Raw genomic sequence first — 8,872 nt, forward strand, 5'->3', positions numbered from 1 at the left:
TTGTGATTTGACAGTTCCAATAGGTTTGTATGATGATTTTGGACTTGCGAGTATGTCTGGATCGGATTTTGGATGACCCAGGAGCGTTTTAGCGCATAATAGTGAAAGTTGGTTCTTGAAGATTTTAGAAGTTCTTTGAATTTGGTTTGGACCGGGTTTTTGTGATATCGAGGTCCGAACAGAATTCCAAGACCGAGAATGATTCTGTAGTGTTATTTAAGACTTGCACGCAAAATTTGGTGTCAATCTGAGTAGTATAAGTGTGTTCCGTCACATTGGAAATAAAATTAATAACTTGAAGTTCATAAGTTTGAATCAGATGGTTTTGGGTGAGATTTCTAGTTTTGATGTTGTTATCGGCATTCCGAGGGTTCGAGCGAGTCCGTTCTATCATTTCAAACTTGTAGGTATGTTCGGGCGGGGCCCCAAGCGTCAATCGAACGAGGCTAGAGCTTAGTTGGAAATCTGGGAAAGGGCTGAAGCTTCCGGCTTCTATCATAATCGCGCTTGCGGTTGGCCAGCCATAGGTGTGAGCCCGCAGAAGCGGCTGGGCCATCGCAGATGCGGCCATAGGTGGCCAGCCTAGAAGTCGCAGAAGCGGCCCATCTTCCGCAGAAACGGAGCCGCAGAAGCATTTTGCTTCTCGCAGAAGTGGCAGAGCCGGCCAGTGGAATTTCCGCAGAAGTGGTCTATTTTCTGTAGACGCGGTAGGCGCAGGTGCGGCCTAGGACCGCAGATACGGAAATTACTGAAGGTAATGACCTTCATTTAATGCGGGTGTTAGCCATTTTTGGCTCATTTCCACCCAAAAGTTAGGCGATTTTGGAGCTCTTGAGAGAGGATTTTCACCAAGCTTCTAGATGTAAGTAATTTCTACTATATGAGAGTTAAATACTTGGTTTTTGGATAGATTAACACATGAAGGTTAGTGAAAATCATGGAATTAGGTAAAACCTAGGGTTTTTATAAAAATGAGATTTAGCCACGAAATTCGTTATGGAATGAAGTAAAAATCATATATTCTTGATCCTTAGGTAACAAATTTCTTCAAAAAATTTCGGAATTCGGGTACTGGGCCCCGCGGTGAATTTTAGGAATCTTGCCTTTAGGGTTGGATATCACTTTAATAGCTAGAATATGGACTTGTAAGCCTATAATGATTGGTTTTTATACTATTTGAATAGTTTCGGTTTGTGCGGCTCCGGTTTGAGGGTTTGAGCGCATTCTTGAGTTGGAAGTAGGCTCGAAACGAGGTAAGTCTCTTTTCTAACCTTGTAAGAGGGAAATTTTCCCATAGGTGAACTTAATTAATATGTGATTAATTGTAGGGGCTACGTACGCATGAATTGACGAGAGTCCATTCGTAGCTACTATTTCTGTTATTGTCCGGGTAGATCTAGGATTACACCATACTTTGTGGACACTACTATTTAATTATATATGCTAATTGTACGAAAGTAATTAAATTTAAGAAAATCTAAAGATTTAAAGGCTTCAAGAGAATTGTCTTCATTTTTGAAAAAAGAATCAAGGAAGTATTGTGTTTTAAATAACAAAGATTATGTTTTATCGCGTCGCATGGATGATTCGCGAGCGGGGTAAATAGATACATCTATGGTTCATGTCGTTCGATCCTTAGCATTGCACATTTTACTTTTATGTTGGATTGGGCCGAACGTCCTCGGTGGTAATTTCATGTGATAATAGAGTGGATACCCTTTGTAGTTGTATGCTTCATTTCTTGATACGCTACGTGTTTTAAATAAAGAAAGTGCCTTGCCTTCTTAATATGATGGAGGAAATTCCTCGGTTATTGTTCTGGTTTAAGCTTGACTGTTATCTATATACATTTTGCCAAGACTGTTACTTTAGCGATACCAGAGTTGCCGAGATTGGAGTGGAAGGGTTCCACTATTAGTGCATTCAGTCGGGTTATCTCTTTTCTGAAGGCTCGACATATGGTTGAGAAGGGTTGTTTGGCGTATCTAGCATATGTTCAGGACACCACCGCAGAGTCTCCGATGATTTATTCAGTACCAGTAGTCCGAGAGTTCGCCGATGTGTTTCCTTCTAACCTTCCAGGCATGCCGCTAGATCGTGACATTGATTTTTGCATTGATTTGGCTCCAGGTATCCAGCCTATATCTATCCCACCGTACTGTATGGCTCCGAAGGAGTTGAAGGAGCAGCTTGAGGAGTTGTTAGCAAAGGGGTTTGTGAGACCCAGTGTATTATCACCTTGGGGTGCACCAGTATTATTTGTGAAGAAGAAGGATGGAACCATGCGATGTGCATTGATTACCGCCAGTTGAACAAAGTCACCATCAAGAACAAGTACCCGTTGCCTCGTATCGAGGATTTCTTTAGATAAGTTTAAAGAGCCCCATGTGGCAGCAAGTGAAAGGGCTCAAAAAATCAAATTGTGACTCTTACTCCATGTAGTAAGATGGCACATTAAGAGAGATTAGTGGCTTAGTCATCTTATAAAGTGGGGCCCACACTGCCAAGACTTAAAAATCTCTTTTAATTCACAAAAATAATACATCTCCCTACATCATTAAAATGAGAGATTATGGTGCTAAGTAATGGAGGAAAAGCTTCAGCAAAAGAATTCATACGAGATTCCATGATGTAACGGTAGCGTGAGATGCGATTCTAAGAGAAATCAGTACAATCATTCTCAAGAATATCATACGAATTTTCCCTACTTCGATCTTGCTATTACATGTTTTGTCACGATTGATGGGTGTTATAGAGATTATCAAGAGAATCGGCTCAGGTATGTTAAGGCTATCCCTTCTTTCCTTTTGGCATGATCCGTACGATACAATTGAAACGAGCAAATGCACAACTTCCATAAATGACTTTATTCATAGAAGTACTAGAGGTTCCTATGTTCTTGATTCCCCATATGTCTTATTATTCTATCATCTGTTCATGGGTCTTAGAAAATACGTAAGTTGATAAAATTTATTTCATGATATTAATCAAAGACATAATGGTCTTATGACATTCTGAAAGATTTTATTGATGTACTTCTCATGCATTGCATTCATTTATACATGTACATTGACCCATGACCAGATGGCAATATATATGTGTATATATATATGAGATATGGGAAAAGGTTCTGGCTTTATATACGCACCACCATCTTATCAGCTGGTATACGTTGATGATTTTGCTCACAATGACCGAGATGATATGATGGGATGCCCTTAGAGGCTTGATGATGTTATGAACGCATATACCTATGCATGGCATGACATTTCTACGCATATGCATGGCATTATAAATATTAATGATTCACAGATTTGTTCAGACTTACATGTCGAGTCTTTTACTCTATGTTTCTCTTATGTTTATTATTGACTTATTTTCATTCCTTAAATACTCGGAACATTATTTGTACAGACGTCCTTTTTGCCTGGGGGACGTTACGTTTTATGTCCGCTGGTCCCGATAGACAGGTTTAGAGTCCTTCAAGTAGGCTATTAGCTCAGCGGAAGGTGTTGGTGCACTCCATTTGCTCCGGAGTTGCTTATCTGGTCAGTATAATTAGGACATGTATTGATTGGTTTGGCTGGACCCAGTCCCGACCTTTATGATATTTTTGTACTCTTAGAAGTTTGTAGACAGATGTCATGTATACAGATACTTGTATGGCCTTGTCGGCCTATGTTTCGAGTTTACAAATGATCATTTTGGTCGTATAGACCCGTATGTCATATGTATAAGTTTGGATTACATGTTGGGTCATCCAATGTCGAGTATTTCCTCATGTTTTATTCTACTTATCTCACGGCAGCCTCTCCGGCTCATTTATATGTGATAGTATGATACGAAAGATATGTTACATTGGTACTCGGTTGAGTAAGGTACCGGGTAACCGTTGTGGCCCATCAGTTTGGATCGTGACAATTTGATTGGAACTTTAAAAAATGAGTTTTTGAAGTTGTGTTGAAAAACATTTTTTGGAATTTAAAGGTGTACTTGGACATGCATTTTACTTGAAAAAAAGTTGAACTTTTGTGCGTAAGAAAAAATTTCACCCAAAATCAATTTTTTGAACTTGAAAACTTTTCTTTAATTTTTTTTAAAAAAAACTGATCAAATTTCACGAACAAATAATATTTTCAAAGTTTATTTGAAAAAGAATAAAAAAAGTCTATGTCCAAATATATATATACTCCTTCCATTCACTTTTATTTGTCCACAAATTTAAAAATAGTTTTTTAGTTTTACTTGTCCACTTTATGTAACGCCTTGACCAGTCATTTTAAGCATTTGCATTTCGCTCGGTAGTTTGAGGGCATGAATAGCTCTGTATAATGTATTATGACTTCTGTGAATCATCGACTTTGGTTTTAATGTTATTCAGAATCAATTTAGAAGAATCAACTTCATGATTGAAGTTTTAAGTTGGAAGAGTTGACCAAGTTTGGCTTTTTAGCATTTGACCTCGGATTGGAGTTTTGAAGGTTCTGTTAGGTCCATCTAGTGATTTTGGACTTGAGCATATGCCCGAATTTGCATTTGGATATTTCTAGAAGGATTCGGCACTAATTGGCGAAAGTTAGAAATTTGAAGATATGGAAAATTCATAAGTTTGACCGAGAGTTGACTTTGAAGATATCGGAATCGGATTGCGATTCCGGGGATTGGAATAGCTTCATTACATCATTTGGGACTTGTGTTCAATTGAGTTACATTCGAGTTGATTTGATAGGTTTCGGCACGAGTTTTGGAAGTTGAAAAGTTCAAAGTTCATTAAGTTCGATTTGAGGTGTGATTCGTTGTTTCGATGTGGTTATGTGTGATTTGAGGCCTCAAGTAGGTCCGTGTTATGTTATGGGACTTGTTGGTATGATAGGACGAAGTTCCGAGGAGCTCGGGTGAGTTTCGGGGTGGTTTCAGACCATTTCTAGGCCATTTAGTTGTTGGTTTATTGCTACAGGGGTGTACATTGCGATCGCGTGGATGTGGTCGCGATAGCGAGAGTAAAATAGTAAAAATGGAGCTGTAAATTGTGATCACGGATGCCTTCTCGCGATCGCATAGAAGAAAATCTTTATTGTACTGACCCGACTTTGGAAGCTTATAACTTGCAATGTATAAGGAATTTGGAGATAATCCGAAAATGAAAGTTGTAGCCCTTTGTGTCTAGTTTTCAAAAAATTAAACTGTTTATCAGTTGGAGTTTTGTTCAAAAAAGTTATGCCTAATACACTACAAGCTATCTGAGAAGAGTTGGGAAGGATTAAATGGAAGTTTGTTCACCGCGATCGTGGGTAAATGGTCCCGATCGCATATGGTAAAAATTGTCCTGCAAAATTTTGTAATCGTGATCGCGAGGTTTCTGACTACGATGGCGAAGGTAACCCTAGAACAGTGTATAAAATACTATATTTCTGTCACGACCCCGGTTCGCCCTCCGTGAACCATCGTGACGGCACCTAGTCTCTACGACTAGGTAAGCCTAACAAGGCGGAAAATAAACAAAAATTTGTGGAAGAAATAATTAAAAACCGAAATAGTAAAATAAAATGTGTTTAAGGTGCCACTCGGCACATACAATAACAACTCTCAGAAGTAATAACAATTCTCAAAACCCGGAATCTCATGAAACATAAGCTTTTGAATGTCTACAGTGTCTAACTCCAGAATATCTAACAAAGAAGAGAAATATAGAAGGGCTAGTACTTAAAAGGAGAGTAGAAAGGGACTCTTCGGTCTGCGAACGCGGCAGATATACCTTGGAGTCTCTACAAGCGCCTCGTCTCAAGCATGATAAGTCAGAGTAGAAGTACCTGGATCTGCACATGAAAAACATACGCAAAAATGGCATGAGTACACCACATCGGTACTCAGTAAGTGCCAAGCCTAACCTCGGTTGGGTAATGACGAGGAAGGTCAGGGCCCTACAAAGGTTAAATAAAATATAAGGTTCAACAGTGTAGAACAAAGCAGTATAAGTAAGTACAACAGTAAAAGTAACACAGGATATAAAGGACAACAACAACTACTAAAGAGGCAAAGTAAACACAGAAAGAAATACAACTCAGCACAAAGATAACAACTGGGGATATCCCAGGATACCGTCTTGTAGTCCCAAATATAAATATCAAGTGGATCTCCCGAGATACCATCCCGTAGTCCAACTCATAATAGAAGGGGATCTCCCAGAATACCGATCCGTAGTCCCAAATGCAAATATTCAGTACATGGGGAATCTACCGAGTGCAATCTCGTAGTTCTAATGTAAATATGCAGGGGGATCTCCCGAAATACCATTCCGTAGTCCCAAAGTAAACATACAGGGGGATCTCCCGGGATACCGTCCCGTAGTTCCAAAGTAAACACAGAGCAACAACAAGAAAAGTACACAGTTCAATTCAAGTTCCATACCAAGGTAAAACAGGTATTTCTGACCTAGCATTCTGCACGTAATCCAAATAAGGCAGTTTGAGCAAGTAAGGCAATTAAGTCAATTAGACATGCTTTCCTAAGCTAACAACAGGCTTAAATTGCAAGTAGTATAAACAGGAAAAGAAACATACTAGTAATTAATTAATGAAAACCGGATTTTCAACAATTAGCACAAGTACGCACTCCTCACCTCATGTACAAGGCATTTCAATTATCAATAATACCAAATCCTAAGGGGAGTTTCCCCCGCACAAGGTTAGGCAAGCCACTTACCTCTAACCTGCTCAAAATAAACTTGAAACGACGTTCTTGCCACAGGTAATCGACTCCAAATGGCCCAAATCTATTCAATTCAATTGTATAATATAAATAACACTTCAAATAACTGATTCTACAAACAAATTCTAAGCTAATACGCGAAATTAGGTAAAATGAGCAAAACGTCCCTCGGGCCCACGCCTCGGAATTGGGTAAAATTTACATTTTCCGAATCCTCATACTCTCACGAGTCTAAACATATCAAGAACACTAAAATCAGAGTTCAATTGGCCTCTCAAATACCCATTTTAAGGTCTCTTAATCTCAAACTCCAATTACCCATTTTCGCTATTTAAATACTGCCTATTTATTCCTTCTTCGCGAACACGGAAGGACCCTCGTGTTCGTGAAGTACAATTTCTCTTGGGTCCAGCTTCCTTTATTGCGAACGCGATGCAACATCTCCTCTAGCTTCGTGAACGCAGGAGAACCTTCACGAACGCGAAGCATTAAAACACCCCCAGCTCCTCTTCGCGAACGCGAGACCCTACTCGCGAACGCGAAGAAGCAAACCAGAACTGGGCTGCTACAATTTTTCTGCAATTCTAACAAGTTCCAAAACGGTCCTGTTGAGCATCTGAAACACACCCGAGGCCCCGGGGACCTTGACCAAACATGCCAACCAATCCTAAAACATCATTCAAACTTGTTCCAATCTTCAGAATGCTCAAAACAACATCAAAACACCAATTTTACATCGGATTCAAGCCTAATAAATCCAAAAACTCTAAAATTACGCCTTCGATCAAAAAGTCTATCAAACCATGTCCGAATGACGTGAAATTTTGCAAGCAGGTCAAATTCAACACTACGGAGCTACTCCAACTTCCAGAATTTCATTCCGACCCCGATATCAAAATCTCACTACCGGATCAGAAACTTCAAAAATTTGACTTTCGGCATTTCAAGCCTAAATAAGCTACGGACCTCCAAAATGCAATCCAAACATGCCCCTAAGCCCAAAATCACCCAATTGAGCTAACATAACCGACATAATTCCATTCCGAGGCTATCTTCACACTGCTCCGATTACGGTCAAATCTCTAACACTTAAACTCTCATTTAGGGACTCTGTGTCCCAAAACTATCCATAACTCAAAACCAAACATCCCGTCAATTCAAAATAGCAGAAACAAATACGGGGAAAGTAGTTAATAGGGGATCTGTGTGTAAATTCTTAAAACGACTGGCCGGGTCATTACATCCTCCCACACTTAAACATTCGTTCGTCCTCGAACGAGCATAGAGGCATACCTAAAGTAGTGAAAAGATGAGGGTAATGGCTTCACATATTTTGCTTGGTCTCCCCGGTCGCCTCCTCAATCGGCTGACCCCGCCACTGAACCTTTACCGATGCAATGTTCTTTGCCCTCAGCTTTCGAACCTGCCTGTCCAATATCGCCACTGGCTCCTCAACATAAGATAGATCCTTGTCCAACTGGACTGAACTGAAATCCAACACGTGCGATAGATCACTCTGATACCTCCGAAGCATAGAAACATGAAATACCGGATGAACTCCTGCCAAGCTAGGGGTAAGGCAAGCTCATAAGCAACCTCCCCAACACGCCTCAATATCTCAAAAGGGCCAATAAACCTTGGACTCAACTTCCCTTTCTTCCCAAATCTCATAACGCCCTTCATAGGTGAAACCCGAAGCAAAACCCGTTCTTCAACCATATAGGAAACATCACGAACCTTCCGGTCCACGTAACTCTTCTGTCTGGACTGGGCTGTGCGGAGTCTATCCTGAATCATCTTAACCTTCTCCAAAGCATCCTGAACCAAGTCTGTGCCCAATAATCTAGCCTCATCCGGCTCAAACCAACCCACCAGGGATCTATACCGCCTACCATATAAAGCCTCATGCGGTGCCATATGAATGCTGGACTGATAGATATTGTTGTAGGCAAACTCCGCCAATGGCAAGAACTGATCCTAAGACCCTCCAAACTCAATCACACACGCACAAAGCATATCCTCAAGAATCCTAATAGCGCGCTCGGACTGTCCGTCCATCTGAGGGTGAAATGTTGTACTCAACTCTACCTGAGTACCCAACTCATGCTAAACGGCCCTCCAGAACCGTGATGTGAACTAAGTACCCCTATCTGAAATGATGGAA

The sequence above is a fragment of the Nicotiana sylvestris genome, chromosome 1 (genome assembly GCF_000393655.2).
Source record: "Nicotiana sylvestris chromosome 1, ASM39365v2, whole genome shotgun sequence".
NCBI lineage: Eukaryota > Viridiplantae > Streptophyta > Magnoliopsida > Solanales > Solanaceae > Nicotiana > Nicotiana sylvestris.